The following is a 23,682-nucleotide window of genomic DNA, read 5'->3' as shown; positions in this document are numbered from 1 at the left end:
GCAAGCAGCTTTTGATAGTCTTTATGCCCCATGAATGTGTCTAATCCTCTTTTAAACCATTTCAGTTGGTAGCCATCACAACCTCTTGTGGGAGGAAATTGAATTGTGTAACTATGCACAGCGTGACAGAGGATTTTCTGTCCTGAATATTCCAACAGTCTGCAGAAATTGGTTGCTCACAGGTTCTAGAGCTATTAAGAAAGGAAGTAAAACTTTTCTCTGTCCACTTTTTCTGCGCCGTGCATAAGTTTCTGCTCCTCTGACATGGAAGCCTTATTACCTCTGATAGCTTCTTTGACTCTGCTTGTTAACAATACTGGCATTCTCTTTGCCCCGGTGGTACCATTTTTATTTGTGGTGTGCATTCTAGCTGAGCAGTGCTGAATTACCAAATACACAAAGTAGGCCACACCGGCCTATGGGTCCCAGGTCTTTTAGGGGCCCTGAGACAATGGATCAAAAGAATATTATTAATTTTTGTTTATTTATTTATTTATTGGTTTTCACATATTACATTACAACACAAATGTACCAAAGCCATTTCCTCCCCATCCCCCCATACATTTACATTTACATTTCCTCAGTCCATCATAATATTATTTTCTCCTTCCTCCCACTTCCCTCCGCCCCCACTCGATTTCCTCCACATTATACAATTTACAATAATCTTTGCATTCTACAGTCTTCTCAAATCATCAATATATTCTTATTATCTTTCCTCACTAATTTTTCTTCCATCCAGTACTTCCCATTTTGATCTAGGCATATTAGCATATCTTTTTTTGAGCAATATTTTGCCATATTCATCAAAACATTTCGACTCCTTTTTTAAAATTTTTGATGCGACTGATTTCTTATTATTGAAGTTAATTTTGCCAAATGGATCAAAATAATATTGATTTGATTTTGATCTTGTTGGTTAATAAAACAAAAAAGGCATTAGGATATAATTTGTGAGGGAGACCCCAAGATCCTGACTCCCCAGGGGCCTCCACAGGGTTTAATCTGGCACAGTAGCTGAGCTTCTAATACAGTAATACCTTGGTTTCAGAACAGCTTAGTTCTCATACGTTTTTGCTCCCAAATGCTGCAAACCCGGAAGTCAGTGTTTCGGTTTGTGAACTATTTTTGGAAGCCAAATGTCCAACAGGGCTCCTGCGGCTTCCGATTGGCTGCAGGAGCTTCCTGCAGCCAATCAGAAGCCATGTTTTGGTTTCCGAACGTTTTGGAAGTCGAACAGACTTCCGGAACAGATTCCATTTGACTTCCAAGGTACGACTGTATTGCGCTTTTAAGCAGGTCACATGGTCTCTGCTGAACAGCTGATTGGTGGAACAGAGCCAGAGGGCTAGTTTTCATGCACTCTGTTTGCATACAGGCAGATGTTTGCAGATGTTTGTGCCATGGGACAAAACATCTAGAGGGCACCAGGTTGGGAAAGATTGGATAGCTTGAGGACAGATGCTTCAGAAGGTTTTTGTGGGGAGGGGGCGGAGAGGCATTTCATTAAACTATTACCCTTATCTATAAATTAGAAAGTGCAGATACCTTAATATGAAGCAAAACTTTTCTGTGAACTCCTTAGCCAGGCACCCACCCTGTGGAACGCCCTCCCACCAGATGTCAAAGAGAACAACAACTATCAGACTTTTAGAAGACATCTGAAGGCAGCCCTGTTTAGGGAAGCTTTTAATGTTTGATGTATTACAGTATTTTAATGTTTTCTTGGAAGCTGCCCAGAGTGGCTGGGGAAGCCCAGCCAGATGGGCGGGGTATAAATAATAAAGTATTATTATTATTATTATTATTATTATTATTATTATTATTACTACTACTACTACTTCATTATTTAGCTTCCATCAAAAAAAAAAAAAAAAAAAAAAAGGAAGGAAAGGAAAGGAAAGGAAAGTTTTTACTTCCAGCAATCTAATAGTATTAAGCAATTTAAGTTTCCTTGGGGACAGACCCAATACTGATAAACAAGCTTATCTTTTCTTTTTTAAGTAATCTGGGGCTATTCACAGCTGATAATTAACCTTGACTTTATTTGTTTATTATACAGGACAGCTAACATTCACATTCAGCCTACCTAATAAGATATGAAGAGGTTGAGGTCCACAGCATTGCTGATTTTTTAAAACACAATAGCAGGGAGATAATATACTCAAAGAGGTCTATAATAAAACTTTTGTGCATGTATAATACATGATCTTTTTTCTATATTCACACATATGTATCTTCAATTAGTAAAATTAAATAATACAAAAAACATCCCTTGTTGCACCGGTTCCATGAATTAATCTGAGATTTATTGTGCAAACTGTACACAAACAATATGCACTGATGCTGGTACCGTATTCTTGATATGGCGATTCTCATTTTTCATTTTGAAAGCAAACAATGCATATTATGCTGCCTGGAAGAAGAAATGGGAACACACTGACAATGAAAAGGGATGTAGTGAATAACCAAGTGGATATGAACTCTACCAAATAAAGAATGAAAAGCTGTGGTTATTTTAGAACAACAATAACACACAATGAATTATTAGAAAGCAGAAGGAAGTTTATAGGGCAGGCACATCTATAGTATTTTGAGCACGCAGCTGACAGACAGGAAAAATGGAGACCAATGAGAGCTAAGGCTTCTTCCATACATTAAAGCAGTGTCTGAAGAGTTACTCCCTTGTAATCTAGTTGCATGTCACTCCAGTAACATTTAAATCAGGGATCACCAACTCAAGGCCCATGGCCACATCTTGCACCCTAAGAAATGCCAGGTCTCCTTCCTAGATTCAAGAAAGGTATCAAATAGGCCTACTGTTGGCTGTGGGAACAGCAGATCATGGAAGGAAGCTGCCATTCCCTCCTGTAAAATTAAGTTCCTGATCAGCAGAACTCTAGATGGAGGAATCACCTGGGCTACTTCCAGGCAGAGATCATATATTGCAAACAGATCATTCAGGTCCTTTTTTTTTTTTTTTTTTTTTTTTGCATGTGCAATTGATACGCAAGCATCCACACATTGACATATTTTCAGCCACAGGACCAATTGTTATTCCACAGCTTGCAATCCACACTAGTGGACAAAGTATGACAAAAAACGTGCAGGTAGTGTTGTTGTTGTTTTGTTCCTTGTCTCAATAAACTCTTACCTCACCCAATCCTCTTCACAACCAGGACACACCTGCAGGTAATTCCGCACCTATGTATATGCACCTTAAAAAAAACCAACCAGGTTTTGTGCACAAGAGTACGCAAAAACAAGCATTAGTAACCGTGTTTCACAATGGAGGGGGATGGAAGCTTCTACAGTCATACCCCGGGTTACAGACGCTTCGGGTTGTGTTTTTTCGGGTTACAGACTCGCCAAAGCCCAGAAGTACCGGAATGGGTTACTTCTGGGTTTCAGCAGTCACGCATGTGCAGAAGCACTAAATCGCACTTTGCGCATGTGCAGAAGAGCCGAATCACAACCTGTGCGTGTGCACACACGGCGCTGTGGATTGTGAACACTGTGGGTTGCGAACGTGCTTCCTGCACGGATCACGTTCACAACCCGAGCGTCCACTGTGCTTTTGGAGAATGGCACAACGCATTTCTGTTTCTTGGGGATGGGGAATAATACTGAGGAATTGAGCAAGATTAAATTTGCCTAAGGCTTCCACAAGAGTGGTTTTTTAAAAAAAAAAAAAAACACCACACACCCAAACCCCTAATATATGTACTGTAATGACAGTCTCTGAGGATTAAGCACTCATATGTTATACTGTGCAGAGATCTTGACGGACCAGCTGCTCTTAACTGGCTTGCTAAAATTCAAATGTGCCTTTTGCAGGCAGCAATATGCTGAAATAGGCACAGTCATGGCCACCCTTTTAGAAATGGCTACGGTGCGCTTAGGTAAGTCACGTGTGACAAACCACCCATTAAAAAAAGTTCTTATGAGCTTATACACCAGCAGTGATTGCAGATATACAACGAGTTATTTTTAAATCAGTTTTTCTGTGGAATGGGTACATCTGGATTAAACAAAGTATAGCTAAGAGCTGGCATTTTGATGACAACATCACATGGATGGCAGAAACCAATTCCACAATTAACATCCATCTAGAAACACCTGTAGGAAGGGCCAAGCATATCTTTGCTTCCTTCCCATGGCTATACAGTATTGGGTGAAGTGGGCTTTGGAAGAAACATCATTTCTCATGACCATGTGGTTCTTCCAAGGAAACGGTAGCACAGCAGCGTTGGACCTGATCCATGGGGAAGAGGCTCCCATGCCACATTAGTAATGCATGCATTGGCTCTCTTGCATCCTTTGGGTTATATTTCAGTGTTTCTGTTGTGCAACTTTGTTTTGTGCGAATGCTTGTTTGGTTGTAAGTTGCTTTGGCTTGCCTTGGGCAGGATAAAGTAACTAGAAAATTTAACAAACAATCTAACAGACTTGAATTGTATTTTATTCTTAATGTTCTGCTTGCAACTTAGTATCAGTTAGACACTGGTGAATTCCTTCTTGTTTGTCAAATTATATATCTGTATCTATACAGTATATGTGTATATATATATATATATATATATAGGCATACAAAGAACTACTTTAGATGTATCCATTCAAGTCCAAACTCCTGGAGAGTGAATGGAACAAAATGCACCCTGGCCTTTGATACTTGAAAGGTGTATTTTTTTAGGACCTACTATAGTAGCGACTGCAATTTGTTTTGAACTGTTTTTAATATTGTATTTTATGCCATAGTGAGCTGTCTTGGGACCTAATGGTGAAAAGCAAGCAATAAATAATAATAATAATAAACTATGTTTACAGTGGTACCTCAGTTTAAGAACAGCCCTGTTTACAAACTATTCGGTATATGAACTCCGCATAACTGGAAGTAGTGTTCCAGTTAGCGAACTTTACTTTGGTCTACGAATGGAAGCTGAACGGTGGAAGGGCACCGGCAGCGGGAGGCCTAGTTAGGGAAAGCGCGCCTTGGTTTAAGAACGGTTTCGGTCTAAGAACGGACTTCTGGAATGGATTAAGTTCGTAAACCGAGGTACCACTGTACATGTTTTGGGTGTGTAAGGGGTGTCAGGGGAGCGGTGGTAGGATTATAATCATAATAATGGGTTGGAACCAGTGTATGGTCAACAAAGGTGGCTGGGGAACATAGGAGCCAACTCCTGGGGACCGAGGTCCCTTCACGCCCTCCCCATACAATATTTGAGGGGGCTTCCCCTCCCCCCAAAGTTGATGGCCATTGCCATTCAAATGGTGTGTTTGCGCCGCATCATGTGATCGCTTATGTAGGACAGAGCTTACTTGCCTCCCCCAATATTTTATTCAAGTTGACACCGCTGATGGGTTGCATCTAGTGTAAGGTCAAACGGAGGTGGCTGAACTCCTACAGGCTGAGGTCTCTTTGGCCGGCCCCCCATAAAATATTTTAGGGGGCTGTCCCCCCAAAGTTGATGGGCATTACCATTCCAATGGTGTGTGCATGTGCCATGTCATGTGATCCATTTTATGGGGTGGCCATTTTATGGGGTGCCATGTCATGTGATTCATTTTATTCAAGTTGGCACCTTTGGTGAGTAACACTCCTTGTGTAAAGGGAGCACACACTTCTTCTTCTTCTTCTTCTTCTTCTTCTTCTTCTTCTTCTTCTTCACCACCATCATCTTCTTCTTCTCTTCTTTGGCAATCACTCATAATCAAGTAAGATTGTCTTCCATGAACATGATCTTAATAGTAAGTCCGTAAGTGACTGTGGAGGCCAATTCTGGATCCACATGTCCTTCCACAGTGGGGACATAGGTTTCCGGGGGGGGGGTTGATCATGGTGAGGGTTTGCCAAGCGTGCCTTCCTCTTAGGATGTTTCTCCCTTTCGTTCTGAGTGCGTGCTTCTTCAAAATCCACGACACCTTTGGAGAAAGCTGTTTTCCAATTGGAGCACTTGCAGGCCAGTGTTTCTCAGTTATTCGTGCTTATATTGCAGTTTTTGAAGATTTGCCTTGAGAGTCTTTAAATCTCTTTTGTTACCCACTGCTATTTCACTTTCCATTCTTAAGTTGAGAATAGAGTAGTTGCTTTGGAAGACGATAATCAGGCATCCAAACATGATCAGTCCAACAAAGTTGATGCTAAAGAATCATTGCTTAGACACGGGTGATCTTTGCTTCTTCCAGTACACTGACATTAGTTCGCCTGTCTTCCCAAGTGATATGGAAAATTTTTCAGAGACACCGTTGATGGAATCTTTCGAGGAGTTGGAGATGACGTTACAGGGTTGCCATGTGTCCTCTTTTTCCAGGACACGTCCTCTTTTTCAGAGGTAAAATATCTGTCCGGGTGGATTTTTAAAATGTGTCAAACTGTCTCTGGCTATACTATACCCCCAAATCCTGTCTACACCAGGGGTCGGCAAGGTTTACCTCTCCTGGGCCGGATCACTCCAGCGGAGATCCCTCTGTGGGCTGGATTGTATGTGTGTGTGTGTGTGCGTGCGAGCACACCTGCCCGCGATTTCCCGCACTGGCTTCTGCACAGACGTGATTTCCGCCATTGTGTGCAGACGATTTAGGAAGGAGAAAGGCCCATTGGGGGGGCAGTTCGGGTCAAAGTTGTTGAGTTTTTTTTCAGGGAGGAGGTAAAAAGTTGACTTTCTTTAGGGAGCCACAGTTGTTCAGCTTCTTTGGGGGGAGCCAATGATCTACCAGTGATCTACCTGATCACGATCTACCTGTTGGACATGCCTGCTTACATCATAGGAGCCTACACAACACAAAACACTGTTGCTGTATGTAGGTGGTTTTTTTTTTTAATCTTATATTTTGTATTTTGGAAATGTACATCCAGTTTTATTTTCTCCTTTAATTCTTTTGGGGGGGCCCAAGAGAGGGGGCCCTAAGCTATAGCCTTGTTTAGCCTACACGTGAATCCAGTTTATACTTAACCCTCAAAACTCTCCCCCTCAGAGAGAGAGAGAGAGAGAGAGAGAGGCGGGCAGCAGCGCCATTTGCGCAGGGCACGCGGCTCCAACGCGGGGTGGGGAAAAAGGCGCCAGAGCCGCGGAGCCCTGAAGAAGAAGAAGAAGAAGAAGGAGAAGAAGAAGAAGAAGAATCAGCAGCAGCGAAGGCGGCGGCGCAGGGGGGCGAGGAGGCGAGTTCGAGGCTGAGCGCCCCACAACCGCCGCCACCGCTCTGCTCGGGAGCGCAGCCTCGCCTCCGAGTCCCCTCCGAGAGAGAGATGGAGATGGGGAGAGGATGGTGTTGCTGACGCCGCCGCCGCCTCCTCCTCCTCCCCGCTGCCCCGCCGCCGCGAAGTGAGCGGCTGGAGTCGGCGGCCGACTTGGGACGAGGCAGCGGCGGCATTAGCAGCGAGAGGCGGCGGGAAGACGCGCCTCCGGCTCAGCCCGTCCTTGGGGCTGCGGGGCGCATCGCCTGGCCCAGGTAAACGCGGAGTGGGGTGGGGGTGGGGGAGGTAGGTAAGGGGGTGGGTGGATTTTTCCCGTGGGTGGGGGGGCAAACACACTTTTTTGGGGGGTGGAAATCGGCTTCTCTAATACTCGGCAATCATTATTTTTTATTTTTTCCCAGGCGTCGGTCTGAAAAATCCCTTTCCTCTCCTCTCCTCCCCGCCAAAAAAGTTTCCCTCCTCGGTGGAAGAATGTCTGCTTTCTCTCCCTGCTTTCGAATAGCTTCTTCTATTCCTCTCTCTTCCATTTCGCCAGGGGGGTAAGGAAAAAAAAGAGTTTTCCTTCCACGTCGCTGGGTTTTAAATGGGTGCGATTGGAGGGATCCGCTCGTTTTCTTCTCCTCCTCCTCGGGGCTTTAAGGGCGACTTCGTGGGGAGGTTTAGTGGCCATAGAGGTCAGGAGACAACTCCGAGAGTGGGGTGGGGGGTCATCTTACGCGCGCACCCCCCCAAATTTCGAGGGGTTCCACCTCCCACCCACCCCAATAAAAAGTGGGTGGGCTGTACAGTATTGCCATTCCAATGGAGTCATGTGATCGATTATCCAGGGCTGGACTGACTTGCCCCCCTCCCAATATTTTATTCCAAGTTGGCACCCCTAAAACTCCTATAAAATATTCCCCAACCCCTAGTGAACGGGCATTGCCGATCTTGGAATGTGGGGGCGGGGCTTATTGTCGCCCAATATTTTATTCCAAGTTGGCACCCCTAACCCCCCTATAAAATATTTGGGGGGTGCCCCTCCCCGTGAATGGGCATTGCCATTCAAATGGTGTTTGTGCGCCTTGTGATGGATTATGTGGGGCGGGGCTTACAGGCCCCCCTCAATATTTTATTCAAGTTGGCACCCCTGTGAGTGGTTTCGTTCCAAGTCAAGCTGTCGTTTTCCCCGCTCCCCAACCCAATCTCGAGTATCCTTGTTTAAGATGAAATTTGCTGCATAGTAAACAAGATTCTTCCTCTGTCTAGCAAGAACCACAACTCTCTGCAAGTTCTGCGCCCCTTTTTCCAAACGGGAGTTTTGAGTTCTTCCCCTTGGTGGTAAAAAAAAAAAAAAAATAAGGCGCCCAGTTTTGGAATTTAAGGTTTAAGATCCCATCTTGATTTCTTTGGAATTTGTTACTCTGCAATAGGTTTCCAAACCTAGGTATTTCCCTCCTCCTCTCCCCCCAACCTCCGCTCCTTGGAGCCATATGGTATTTTTGAAGTTTCAAGAGTGGCCGACACCCTGGGAGTGTTGCTCTCAGCCTAAACTGAGGTGTTGGAAATGCATAAGGATTCAGTTCTCAAGAATTAACCCGTTGTCAGCTTCCTTGCTTCGGCAATTTATGACAATATTGTTGGGTGTGGATTAGAAATCCCACAGCACGTTTTAACCACCTTAAGTTATTCTTGCAGTCAGGGTGGTTGAAAAGCTGCGAAATGGTTGATTCTCTTCACACACCCCCCACCCCAGCAGACAATTCTGATATGTTTTAGTCACTGTATGATGATAATTCTCCATTAACATGAAATATAAGCCTCTTTCTGGTCCTAATTAGCTGTGCAGCCCAATCCCAGGCTTGCTTACTCAGAAATAAATCATACTGAGCCAGTGAAATTTACTCTTAAGTAAACATACTTAGAGTTTTACTCCTAGAGCACAATCCTATGCGTGTCTACTCAGAAGTAAGTCCTGCTGAGTTCAATGGAACTTATTCCTAGGCATATGTGTAATATTGCGGCCTTAGTTTATTAAAAGTTGAATAAGGACTTCGTCTTAAATATGCACCGTTTGGTCTGCTAAGTATAAAGGAAAGTGTGTAAATAGAGCATGTTTCAAGCACTGCGTTTTCATAAGCTGTCTTGCCTTGGACAAAGCATTTTAGTTGAAATAATCGTCAAAGCAATGAGGCTTGCGTGGACTAAATGCTGCATACTTTTAAAATTAATATTCATAGCGTCACAAATTCCGGGCTGATTTAAGTCCTTTCGTGCTTTCTCCTATTTTATACATGTGCTTGCTTAACTACAGAAGAAGAAAAAAGTATCAGCATGATTTTGTAAAAATGCAGAGGAGCTCAGGATAAGAATGTATACACAGAAGTCTTTTGTCCAATTTCATTTCCTTAAGCTTGAAGAGGCTGAACAAGGATAACCAGGCATAGTCTAGATCAGAAGAAGAAACTGGAAATGAAAGAAAGAAAGAAAGAAAGAAAGAAAGAAAGAAAGGTTAAAATCAAAGTTGACCATCTTTATCCATACAGTGGTACCTCAGGTTAAGTACTTAATTCATTCCGGAGGTCTGTTCCTAACCTGAAACTGTTCTTAACCTGAAGCACCACTTTAGCTAATGTGGCCCCCTGCTGCCGCTGTGCCTCCGGAACCTGATTTCTGTTCTTATCCTGAAGCAAAGTTCTTAACCTGAAGCACTATTTCTGGGTTAGTGGAGTCTGTAACCTGAAGCGTATGTAACCTGAAGCGTATGTAACCCGAGGTACCACTGTATTTCTATCCCCCCTCTCCTGTGAGTCAAATTGGGAATCTAACTTCAAGTGAAGTCTCTAAATCATCCTAGGGTGCCTACCATTTGTTTTGACCTACAACTCCCATCATCCTTGACCATTGGTTGTGCTGACTCAAGCTGATATGAGTTGTAGTAAAAACATCTGGAGAGTACCACACTCGTGCAAGTTGCTCTACATGTTCTCTGACTGTTTTAGAAACAGTGTTTTTCTATATTAATCCATCCCACCACATGTTGATAGGATCTCTTCCGCTTTACATTTCTGCCCATTAAATCATGACATTTCTGTTTTTAGGGATTTCCCTAAACAATAATAGGAACAGCCACAGCTCTTGACGATTTATGATCGCTGGCTTCACTCACTAGGACAGGAGCAGACCACGTGGTTCCCTCCAGATGTTTTGCTCGACTACAACTTCCATCAGACCCTGCCAGCATAGCCAGTGGTCAGAGATGATGGGAGTTGTGGTTCAACAGCTGGAGGGCATCATGTTTGCTAACCCTGCACGGAGGGGGAAAGTAAGAGAAATTGTGTTTCTTGGTTTATGCCAATTTATAATTGCCATTGCTTGGCACCGATCATTAGATCTTCCTGCAGGCTTAATACTCCAGAGCTGTGTCACAAGTCTACAATTTCTGCTCCTTTCAGTTAAGAAGAGACAGAGGGCTAAAATGGCCAGCTGTGCATCTCTACCCCATTTACTCCCATTCAACTCCTAGAGGGCTCCATCTTGTTCACACTTCTTTTGACTGTGTAGTGAGATTGCATGGAGGTTTGGATTCCTATGCTGGTGTCACCCAGCTGTGCTTCTTTTTAATCTGACCCGGGTCCTACAGAGTCTGTGTTTCTTGCCATGGTGACATTTTGGAAGTAGGTGAGCTAACTGAAGTTGAACCACACTAGACTGAAATAATTTTGTTTGACACCTTTCACATGCTTGTCTATTTGACCAGGATACGATGACGACAATTCATGCCTCTGTAACCTCAAGGTAGTCTGTTGTCACTTGCGTGCTCGATGTGGACTGTCATTGGTGACTGTTCAGGAACATCAGTTTGTATAGAACATGCCAGCTCTTTTGATCACAGAAAAGAACTGTGTTAGTTCCCCATTGTGTTTTGGACACTACTGCTATGAAGTCCTCCATATCTATATCTACATTCCTCAGAGACCAACTTATTTTCTTCATTATATTATGACCTTCAGAATCAACAAAGTGTATCACCAATGGGTCAATTACAAACAAGCATAGGAATGTAGAGAGGCTGCCCCACAATTAAGAACATAGGAAGAGGTTTGCAACAGGCCAAAGACCTGCCTGAACAAGGAGGTCTTCACTTGCTACTAGAATGCCATCAGAGAAGGGGCCAAAACAGCCTTTCTTGGAAGGGGGTGCCTGAGCCTGAAAACCTCCACATCCTCACATCCCTGCATGAAGAGTGTTTAAACCCATGAAGGTTCCTATTGATCCCAAGCCATTTAAGGATCTAAAGGTCATGGCTAGCACTTTGAATTGTGCTCAGATAGAAACAGTCAGCCGGCGAATATGTTTTATCATAACAAGGAAGGGAGTTTCATGTTCCCAATAAGTTGACCTCAGTCAACAATCTGGTTGTGGAATCTGAGCAAGTTGGTACAATGATGCTCTTCTTCCTAATTTTTTGTTACCCTTGCTGTGTGTTTGGCAAATGGTGGAAAAGAAATGGAACATAGTAAATGAATGAATACATGAATTATAAGCTTTTTCAAAAAGGTCTAGCCAGTGGTTCTAGGCCATTTCTTTAATGTCAATAAATCGAAACTCAAATATTGGGTAAAATGCACCACCCCTATTTTGGTCATTTGTGCATTTGACCAAGTTTTTCATTTGACCAAGTTCTAGGTGCTTCTGACTTGGAGATATAGATAGATGTAGATATAGATACAGTTGATATAGATATAGATGGTATAGGTATATGTCTCTCTCTCTCTCTCTCTCTCTCTCTCTCTCTCTCTCTCTCTCTCTATATATATCTTTAAGAGCAGGGAGTGGGAAATCATTCGTTGGTGCCAACATATTTTTGTTGCATTGTGTGTTCTGCTCTACAGTGACTCATTTTTCCAGGTTGGGGAATTTGATTTCAGTTTGGCAATGAAAATTGTTGGCTCTGGAGTCTGCTGGGGTTGTTGTGGGCCAAAAGTCTTGCATGGCTATCATGCAGGAAATATATACATATATCTGTTTTTAGCATTTGGAACTTTGGCTCATGGAATTCATGTCATGGCTGCTATTTATACAAATACAGAGGTGTAGTTTTAGCTTATCTTAACCTTTTTAATTAAAAAAAAAAAAAGCACTGTAGGTCTGTAGATTCTACATGGCCATTTGAAAAAAACACACACTGTGCTTACATAGGTAAGGCCTGTGTATGCTCACAGTTCAAACCCGCTCCCCGCCCCCACTTTATTCAGTGGGGCTTATTCCAAGGCAAATGTGCATTGGATTACAGCCTTAATTTCCATAGATCTCTTACAGAATTTCTTGCCTTTGACTGCAATCTCAGATTTCACAGAGTTTCTCAGTAGCAATCTATTAATTTTCAAGCTTATAAATGTATAACTCATTACCTCGAACTTCAAACATACCGTGCTGTAGTCTAATAACTCTTTTGCCCTGCTTTCTGAAATTTAGAATTTCAGGGAGCACAAGGGAGTTAATATGACACAGAAATGACTAGAGATATTATGGTGATGTATACAACTATACCATTTTTAGTTTGGAATGTTCCTCTACTTTCTCTTAACGTTTAGATGAATAATGCAAGCCAGAGGAACTTAAGGATGAACTAGTCCTTATTTAGTTGTGGGATTTTAATGTGTGATATTTCCACACAATGCAGAATTGTTTCTTTTCAGTATGCGTTTTCATATGGTTGCATCTGTATTTCACAGCGGCCTGGTTCAAACATCATGCTAAGCCAGGGGTCAGCAACCTTTTTCAGCCGTGGGCCGGTCCACCGTCCCTCAGACCTTGTGGGGGGCCGGACTATTTTTTTGGGGGGGGGAATGAACAAATTCCTATGCCCCACAAATAACCCAGAGGTGCATTTTAAATAAAAGGACACATTCTACTCATGTAAAAACACGCGGATTCCTGGACCGTCCGTGGGCTAGATTGAGAAGACGATTGGGCCGCATCCGGCCCCCGGGCCTTAGGTTGCCTACACCTGTGCTAAGCTAAACTGTGGCTTAGCAGGGACATGGAAGTCTTATTAGCTCCCAGAGAAGAGAGTTCACTGCTGCTCTGCTCCTTCCTGGTCATTTTTGCTACCTACATAAGGTAGGATTTGGCTTAGCATTTCATCTGAATCAGGAATTGCAGTCAAGCTTTTTCCTCAGTAATTATGAGCTAAAGGTAAAGGTAAAGGTAAAGGGACCCCTGACCATTAGGTCCAGTCGTGACCGACTCTGGGGTTGTGGCGCTCATCTCGCTTTATTGGCCAGCATGACTAAGCCGCTTCTGGCGAACCAGAGCAGCGCACGGAAACGCCGTTTACCTTCCCACCGGAGCGGTACCTATTTATCTACTTGCACTTTGAAGTGCTTTCGAACTGCTAGGTTGGCAGGAGCAGGGACCGAGCAACGGGAGCTCACCCCTCACGGGGATTCGAACCGCCGACCTTCTGATTGGCAAGTCCTAGGCTCTGTGGTTTAACCCATAGTGCCACCCGCATCCAATCATGAGCTACACCAAGGTTTTTTCTTGGTGCCTTGGTATTTTTTATCCCGTAATTTATTTGGTTTTTAGGAAATAATTTACTATCTGGTTGTACTGGCTAAAGAATGTAAAAGGTTGTATACTGCCATGCGTGGCTTGACTTGCTTGCTTGAGGTAGATGGAAATTCCTTGCCTATGAACACCTGTGATTTTATGTAATATGGAGCCCCTACTTTTTTGTTCTGTGCCATGATTTAAGCTCCAAGATGTGGAGCTGCTATGCTAAGAATCTTGTTTTGCAATCGGTTTTGAAAGTTGCAAGTTCTGTGATTCCTTTAAACTGCTGCATCTCAGATATGCTTGAATCAAGCCCAGTATTGACTGTGGCTGTGAAGAAAACAGTACCTCTTGAAAAAGAACGGCTGTTCTTGCTGTTTACATTTCTTAGGATTTAGATTTTGTTTTTCTTGGTTTATCTTTATGGTATAGCTGTGTTAAAAGACGTGGAAGGATTGCCAGTTAATTTGCACAGTTTCAGCACTATGTTCAAAATAACAAATGTAAGCATTGGAAATAGGTCATATTAGCCTCCTTGCCCCTCCTTTTTTTAAATAAATGAAGATACAGTAAAGTATGGAAAACATCTGTTCTGTTTTCTTTTTCTTCCTTACCTTCAACTTAAACAGCATAAGTTGCTTAAATAAAGATAGCTTTTGTGGACAGATAATTGGTTGGCTAAAAAAAAAATGTGCTAAATTTCCATAGATTGTGTACATTACGCTTAATCATACATTTACTCTGTTTTTGAACTAGAGCATGAAAATGAAAATGGAGTTAGCATAGTGATTCAAGAGCCCAGGCCTATGTATGCTTAATTGGAAACAAGTCCTGCTGAATTCAACGAATTACTCGCTAAGTGCTCCCCTAGAGAATGAACCAAGAAGTTCCTGGTTCAAATTAGAGCTGGGCCAAATATCTTACCTCCCATGTTTTTGCAGGCCATTTGTCCTCCACATAGGATAATCAGCTATTTTGGGGGGAGTGGTGAATTTTCCAAAATGTTGTCTTATCAAATACTGTAGCATCAAAAAAACCCTTCAAGCAGCAATTTTTTTTTTGTTTTTTTACTAAAGAAAGAGGAAAAATAATTGGAACCTCTGACATACCTAATAAAGTAAGACAAAGTAAATAGAAATATGCTACTCACTCAGCCTCCCCCTCACCCAAAACTAATCCAGTCTTCTGTGATGGTTTTTGATGCACCCCCTTGAAAACTGTTGGACCAAATACTTTGTTCTAGCAAAAATGAAAAATCTTAACTCAGCCACAAATTCACTAGGTGGCTTTAGACAACTCAGCTCTTCCTCAGTATGTAGATAATAATACTGGCCTATAATACTTGAAGGTTCTCAGACTTGCTGGTATGAGAAGTTATTTGAACCTTTAGGAAAAATGACCTGCATTTTTCTTATAAGCTCAAATTTTTAATTATTACCATTTAAGTAAGTTAGGGTTGCCATATTTCTTTTGGCAAAGTTGTTGAGTTTTTTTCAGCATTATGAGCTGCCATATGCCTGGGTTTTCCCAGATGTTTTCGCCCATTTCATACCCGAACGCCATTTCCGACGGACAAATCATGGTTATTTTGGATGTATTGCAGCCCTAAGTAAGCCTTGTGCATTTTCTCCCCTCATACACATATCAGTGTGGTTTTATTGTGAGTTTTTACAAAAGTTGTCTTACTGCTCTGCATGATATAATTAATAGTACCCTTCATTTGTGGGCCATCATGACATTTCCTATTGACTAGGACATCAGGAGTTTCCTGAATGTTGATGTTCCCCTCCCTGGTAGTGTAGGAATCCCAGCCACCCACCCTCCATTGTTACCACTGAGCTGCTTCGCATAAACAATGACTTGGTGAGAAAGCTAAGGAGGTGGGCAGACTTCTGGAGAGGAGCTTGCAATTCCTTTGATCCACCTAAGGCCTTTTTGCTGACATGTACATTCATGTGGTCCCCAGATGGGGTGGAGTTGTTATCTGGGAACCCAAGGTTGAATTATTATTATTAAGGTTGAATTATTATTTCATTTACATCCCATCTCCCCCCCCCCCCAAGGAGCTCAAGTTGGCATATATGGTTCTCACCTTCTTCATTTAATCCTCACAACAGCACTGTGAGGTAGGTTAGGCTGAGAGGCTGTGATTGGCTAAAGGTCACTCAGTGAGTATGATGGGCAAGGGGGGATTTGAATCCTCGTTTTCCAGGTCCCAGTCCAACACTCCCAAGTACTATACAGTGGACGCTCAGGTTGTGAACGTGATCTGTGCACATTCGCAACCCACAGCATTCGCAACCCGCAGCGGCGCGTCTGTGCATGCATGGGTTGCAATTCGGCACTTCTGCACATGCGCAAACCGCGATTTAGCACTTCTGTGCATACGTGACCACCGAAACCTGGAAGTAACCCGTTCTGGTACTTTTGGATTTTGGCGGTCCGTAACCCCAAAAAACGCAACCTGAAGCGTCTGTAATCTGAGGTATGACTGTATCAGCTTAGGAGGTCTTGCAAGCAGACCATTATGCTTATGTTCCCTCCATTGTGTATGTACTGATCTTAACATTAACATTTGCAATCATGGTTAGGTAATCATAGTGTCCCTCAAATATATGTTTGTGCTGCAACTCCCATCACCCTGCCTGGTTCTCTAAGCCATCGTATGAGAGATGGAAGGTGTGAGTGAGAAGATAACAAGACAGCTTGACAGACAAAAAGCTCTTTCACAGTTGCTTTGTTTTTGAAATTCTCTGATTGTCCCAGTTTCCAGAACAGTTGCCATGTTAGTGTGCATCTTGCAAGTGCCGCAAGGCAGGTGTATTCTCAGTGATTCTCAGTGATTGATTGAATGATTGGGAAGGTTGTTTTACACTGTGTACATAGTTGTGAAGGAAGCTCCTTTGCATGGAAGAATGTCTCTTTGATGTGGCCATAAAACACTAATGCAGGATGTAAATGCCAATTTGGCTCCTTAGCCTGAGGTAATGTTTTACTGCCTTAACCTTTGCACTAGACTCTAGTTAACCAGACTACCGCCTACTTTGCCTGATGGAAATACATCTAATTACTAGGTTACAAAAGATTAAAGAATTTAGATGGCAGGTTCAGAAGAACCTAAAGTGGGAAATAGAGTAAGGCTCAGTTCCACTGAGAGGTAGCAGCTGTATTCCTAACAAGTAAAATCGAACTTTAATTGGTCATTAGTATTTTAGATGCCTTATTTAAGATACCGCATTGCAATCTATTTTGCATCTATTAATCTATTAATGCTGGGATAGCTCAGTCAGTAAAGCAAGATGCTCTTAACCTCAGGGTCATGGGTTCAAGCCCATTGGTGTTCCATGGTGTTCTCTCTAGGGGTGTCTATTTGACACAACACATGAGGATAAAGTCCCATGGACTGCAGGAAGATCAAACCTATCCATTCTTAAGGAAATCTGCCCTGAGTGCTCACTGGAAGGACAGATCGTGAAGCTGAGGCTCCAATACTTTGGCCACCTCATGAGAAGAGAAGACTCCCTGGAAAAGACCCTGATGCTGGGAAAGATGGAGGGCACAAGGAGAAGGGGACGGCAGAGGACAAGATGGTTGGACAGTGTTCGCGAAGCTACCAGCATGAGTTTGACCAAATTGTGGGAGGCAGTGGAAGACAGGCGTGCCTGGCGTGCTCTGGTCCATGGGGTCACAAAGAGTTGGACACAACTAAACGACTAAACAACAACAACATGAGGATAAAGCAGGTCTGTGCCCGCTGCCACAATCTTCTGGTGGATGCACACAGACCTTATAAGAAGGGGCTCAGGAGGGTCATTTGGCCTCAGAACTCGGGCTCAGAGAGGGCCTCAAATTTAGGCATGTGTTAATTTTTTGGCATTTGCTAAGTTTCACAACTTGTTTTATGCACATCGGACCACAAAAGAGACACTCTCACAGTTTAAAACTGGAAATTTAACAAATCAGAGATGTGATTTCATAAAAGTCATTTGTCTGTTTATTAAATGATATAGATATCACATTCAAGAGTTCAAAATGTTATTGACTTGGTCAGAATAGTAATTCCAAGGCCTGCAACCTTCCACACTGGCTGTGAAGTAACCCCCATAGAAACTATGGAGCAATCTGTGGACACATGTGATGGCCTAGTTACCACTTGCTCGCCCTCCCCCTTTTTTCCATTTTAGAATGCTTGGGAGCAAAAAAACCCCCCAAAACCCCCCAAACATTTCGGAAGAAGCAAAAAAATTGAGATCACACATGGGTGAAGGGGAGTGGGGGGTTTGGGGGAATTTGAAATATTATTTATAAGATAAAAGTTTAAATATAAAATGTCTAACTGTGATTTATTTGTATACAGCAAAGAGACGTTTAGAGTAATTAGGTATATTTGATTTAATTAATCATGTAACAGGCTTGTGCTAGGAAACGAATATGGATGCTGAATTTGATGTTTGTAATTTTTCTTTTATTTTTTGGTTTTGGGGGGAAAAACCACACCAAACATTTAAGGGTGGTGGTAGTCAGCTTACTTACGGAACGCAGGTGGCGCTGTGGGTTAAACCACAGAGCCTGGGACTTGCCGATCAGAAGGTTGGCGGTTTGAATCCCCGCAACGGGGTGAGCTCCCGTTGCTCGGTCCCTGCTCCTGCCAACCTAGCAGTTCGAAAGCATGTCAAAGTGCAAGTAGATCAATAGGTACCACTCCAGCGGGAAGGTAAACGGCGTTTCCGTGCGCTGCTCTGGTTCTCCAGAAGCAGCTTAGTCATGCTGGCCACATGACCCAGAAGCTGTACGCCGGCTCCCTCAGCCAGTAAAGCGAGATGAGCGCTGCAACCCCAGAGTCAGCCACGACTGGACCTAATGGTCAGGGGTCCCTTTACCTTTACTTTAGTCAGCTTACTTCGTTTCCCAGAAATCCTTTTCGGAGGAGGAGAGAAGTGGGGAGGGATTTAGCTTTTCTTCTCCCCTCCTATCATTACCCACAAAGGCTTCTGAGGAATGGGATGGAAAGAAAGACAAGAGCGTTACTTTGGATCCCACTTCGGAGCTTTAAATCAGGCCTGTATTTCCTTCAGGGCCCTCAGACCCATTTGCCCAGCCCATCCAGTGGAGTGACACTAGTATCACTCTGCTGCTGCAGAAGCCCTGTTCCACTCACTAAATGGAGCTTCCTAACCAACTGAACTATCTGCCAGCAGAAAGACCTAACTTGGAGTGTTCCAGAGGAAAGGCTGAGCTTGCTTGGGATTTCCTGTATCCTGAGCTGGCCCTACTGTCATCACTTGACTTAATCCAGGCCCAGTGTGCTGGTCCTGAGGGTTAACTGTGTGGCAAGGTCCAAGTCCAGTCCAAGGTCGAGGGTGCGGTATGGAGGCTGTCCATCAAGGCTGAAGCTGGTCCAAGGTAGGGAGTCAGGTGAGGTCAGGAACTCTGGCAGAAGAGCAGGACAGGGTGCAGGCAGGAACAGGCTACCAACAATGTTGCTCCCGCAACCTGGGACTGGGGCTGGCTGGCTTTTATCTTCTCCAAGGCATAGGGCAGCCCCGGTCCACAGGTGACTCACCTCTCCTGGCCTGGAGGCGAGCACTCCTCCTGCGGGAACTTAGTTCTCTACGCCTCTCTGCCCTGAGCCTCTGCAGCTCAGGAGAGGCTGGAGGGTTACCGGACCCAGAGGCAACCTCAGCTTCCCCTGACGGGGCTGCGAGTAGAGCACCTGCAGGCAATGGGTCCTCCATCATCTCAGGAGCCAGAGCAGACTCAGCTGGTGGCTGCACCTGAGGATCCAGCACAGGTGAGGACCCTTCAGGCTCAAGCCCCAGCCCTGGCTCAGCTGGTTCTGGAGGCGGGGACTCCTGAGCAGGCTGGGATTCCTCAGGTTCAGCATCTGAATCCGAATCCCAGGCCATCACACCCAGTCTCTACACCACCTCCAGGCTGGCATAGCGGTCCAGGCTAGTCTTTGCCGCCATCTTCTGCCCAGGCTTTGAATTCTTTGTTGGCTATGCTGCTCCATCACATCCTATTGCTGCCCAGCCTGTGTTTGAATTATGCCCATCACCCTTTTTTTCCATTTTAATGGCCACAGTGAAGTTACTGTCTGCTAAACGGTTACAGATTATTCAGTAGCTAATGTTGAGTTCAGAACATCTTGGTCTGCAACCTAACTGAGGAAAGTACCTTTGAATTACAGCTGTATCCATTCATCTGTAAAGTACACTACCTTACCTATCATTCGTTTATTTATTTTTTAGTGAGCACACAAAGCTTTGGGAAATATGCTGCTTAAGTTAATTTTTGTATTATTCTTTGAGATAGAAATCAATTCAGTGCACAAAGGAGAAGGGATTGTTTTCCACATATTTCTAATAAAGTTTATCACTGTTTATCCTGCCAGAATCAGAGGCGGGTGAGAATTTAAAATAGTTCATTCAGCTGCCAGTATCTGTAAAAGGTTACATACAGTATGTGGATGTAAACCAAATGGGTGTCAAGATTAGAACAGTGGAACATTTTACTTATACTGTATCTATTCTTTATTATTTTGGATAGGGAACTCTGGCAATTTTGGGGAGCACTACAGCCCTTTAAATAGTCCCCTACAGCAAATCTTTCAGAAGTGCTTTTAATTTTAAAGATTTTGAATGCCCCTTAATAAGTAGCATTATAACAAACAATTGCAGTTGAAGATGTTTGGATTATGGGTTTTGGTTTAATTATTCTAGAATGCTGATAAGCACTTGGAAGCTGCATTACCCCAGTCCAGTGCCATTAACTTTGAGAAAGAGCACGTGTTGCAGTGGGGGCCGCCAGGACACTCCAAAGTTGGGGGTGGGCTAATTGACCGTTGGCCACTGATGCGATTGGGGCTTCCCTTGTTGTTGGGAAGAAGTTAATGTTACCGTTTGTTGATTGACAGCCAGAAATGCTAAAACTTCTTTCACGAGGCTAGGGCTTCCTCTTTTCGACCGTGCATTGGATTGCCCCTCCCTCCCTCCCTAGAATAGGGTTGTTCGCTTTGACCTTGCTATGCCTGTCATGGGGTCGTCTGCTTTGGGGCAGGGGCGCGGTAGGAATTTTGTCCATCTGGCTGATTGGCTGGGGCCATTTGGTTTTTGCCTACTGCGTAGCCAATCGTCACAACTTGTAAGGTTGTGGTTAGGCATTGGTTTATGGTTTGGTTGGTTGAGGGGAAGTGGTTGAGTGCCTGCCCCTCTAATGCTGCTGCTGCAAGGGATTCCGTTAAAGGAATTGGGGGCTAACTATTGCTTGTCCAGTCTGTCAGGGGAGCTCGGGCCATAGCAATGAGCTCCTGGTTGCATTTGGGGAGGGCTGAGGGCAGGTTCCCTGCTCCGACGCTACCCCCAAGTGTATTCCCCTATTCTGACTTTCGCATCGTGCGGAATGTCAGTCTGTCCCCCATGGTGGGGGCAGATAGTCGCAACCAGTGCCTAAGCAACCACTCACAAATTTGTATTTTAATAAAGTTGTGGCCAAAATTATGCCAAAAATCTTAAACAAAAATTCTGTGTGATGTGTGAGTTATTGGGGTGGCCCTGGGGACCTCGACACGCAAGAGGTTAATGACAAAAATATGTCTATATCTTTTAAGTGAAGAGTTTTCTACCCAAAGATTGCTTGCTACTGCAGTTTCTACAATCATGATAGTGTGTAGTAATGGCCACCAACTTGGGAGGCTTTAAAGGTAGATTAGACGAAATCATGTACGAATGAGCTAGCTCTTAGAGACTCTGTGTACAAGGTTCTGGGTCCTGCTTGTGGGCTTTGCATAAGCATTTGGTTGGCCACTGGGAACAGGGTGCTGGAATAGATCAACCTTTGGCCTGATGTTCTTCTTATGTTTCTTCAGAAAAACGTGCCTGATTACTGGTTGATAGTAGATAGTTGGGACACATTGTGCCTTTATTTACTGGTTTACTGGTTATCAATACGTTTCTGTGTCCAGTATAAAGTGCTGGTGATTACAGTGGTACCTCAGGTTACATACGCTTCAGGTTACCTACGCTTCAGGTTACAGACTCCACTAACCCAGAAATAGTACCTCGGGTTAAGAACTTTACTTCAGGATGAGAACAGAAATCGTGCTCCGGCGGCGCAGCAGCAGTGGGAGGCCCCATTAGCTAAAGTGGTGCTTCAGGTTAAGAACAGTTTCAGGTTAAGAACGGACCTCCAGAACAAATTAAGTACTTAACTTCACCCCCATCGTTCAGCCCGTACACTGAGATCCAGCGCCAAGGGCCTTCTGGCGGTTCCCTCATTGTGAGAAGTGAGGCTACAGGGAACCAGGCAGAGGGCCTTTTCGGTACTGGCACCCACCCTGTGGAACACCCTTCCTTCAGATGTCAAGGAAATAAGCAGCTATCCTATTTCTAAAAGACATCTGAAGGCAGCCCTGTTTAGGGAAGTTTTTAATATTTAATGCAGTATTGTTTTTAACATGTGATTGGGAGCCACCCAGAGTGGCCGGGGAAACTCAGCCAGATGGGCGGATTATAAATAATGAATTATTATTATTATTATTACCACTGTACCTTTAAAGACCTAAGTGGTTTAAGATCGGGTTAGCTGAAGGACTGCCTTAATTCAAACCAACTTGCCTATACCATGTGATCTGCTTCAGAGGCCCCACTTACTGCCTACATGCACAGCCCCATTTGTGGAGCTCTTAAAATATCCTACTCATTTCTGATGCAACTTTTTGCTTATTCTAGCGAGCAGAGCTTTAAAAGCATTTTGGTAGTACTAATAGCTCACAACAGTGCTGTTTTCCGTATCTGTACACAAAGCATCAATTCATAATTTGACTGATGTCATGTATGGCTCGCAGGCTGCTCTGTGAATACAAAATGTATTTCTATGGGGTGGAAGAAGAAATGTTGAATATTAGTATCATTTTTGCAGAGAAATGCAAAACGTTTACTGACTTTAAAAAAGTTACTTGAAGCCTCTTCACAAGTTACTTTTTAAAGGTTTAAACCAAAGATGTTTTTATTTATATTCTGCAAGCAATTGAGAATACTCTTTTTTAAACAAGCTTTTGATTCTGTTGCTAGATTGTTTTGATTGCTGGTGCTCCTCTTAGCATTTTTGTTTGTGCTGCTTTTTATCATTTGATAATTTGCATTTTCATGGGTTGCTTTTATGTTTGTCTTATGGGTTGCCATTTTGAGCGACTCCTCTGTAGAGCTGGCAAAATGCAGTATACATTTAAAAATAAATACAGGTGGTGATTATTTCATATTGGGGTTCTGTCCTGGCCCTTGTGCACACCAGTGGAGCACATAGATGTGTGTCCCACCCTGTTATACCCTGTTCTGCCATGCCCCCATTATACCCTTTTCATGACATGTTGAGTGACATTTTTGGGTTACTTCCGGGTTCTGCACCGCACATGTGTGTGCAATTGTGTATCTTCTGGACATGCATTAATCAGTCATTGGTTGTTTTTAAATCACCATTTGCAGCAGGCCTCTGATCTCATTTTACCCCCAAAACAGTTCTAAGGATCTGAAAGAACATGAATTTCCGAAGGCTTCTTGCTGTTGAGAAGCCACATACTTATTTACTGAAGTGCTGCAACTTTTCTGCAAAAGTTACTGAACAATTAACTGAAAGCTTATTTTTCCTGTAAGTGTCCCCAGCTCCAATTGCAGTGGTGTTGGATTGGCATCTTGGGCTTTTAAAATAAAAGGAAATAAGTAAGAGGATGCTTCAAGAAGTGATGGTCAAAAGCTCTGTGTACTCCCAGGAATCAATCTAGTAATATTTGCCATTCATTTAATTATTTTTCTGAAAGTCATTAGTAGCCCAGTATAGAAGCTATTCAGCTACTTAGGGAATCTCTCTATGTTTTGCATATTAAATTATCACTTTGCATAAAAGCCTTTCGCTTCACCCAGAAACTCCAGTGGGTGCAGAATGCCACT

General features: G+C 43.5%; 1 protein-coding gene across 1 annotated transcript in view; it reads left to right on the top strand.

Moving 5' to 3' along the window:
- Positions 1 to 7,146: 7,146 nt before the first annotated feature.
- LPAR1 (lysophosphatidic acid receptor 1) overlaps positions 7,147 to 23,682 on the top strand; it is a 60,693-nt gene continuing 44,157 nt past the window's right edge. Inside the window, exon 1 of the mRNA XM_080987915.1 lies at positions 7,147 to 7,452. The gene's annotated coding sequence lies outside the window, so the exon portion shown is untranslated. The remainder of the gene's footprint in view (positions 7,453 to 23,682) is intronic.

This window comes from Podarcis pityusensis (assembly GCF_964106645.2).
Source record: "Podarcis pityusensis genome assembly, chromosome: 17".
NCBI lineage: Eukaryota > Metazoa > Chordata > Lepidosauria > Squamata > Lacertidae > Podarcis > Podarcis pityusensis.
The sequence above is the reverse complement of the archived record's forward strand: the minus strand, read 5'-3'. Positions and strand labels throughout refer to the sequence as shown.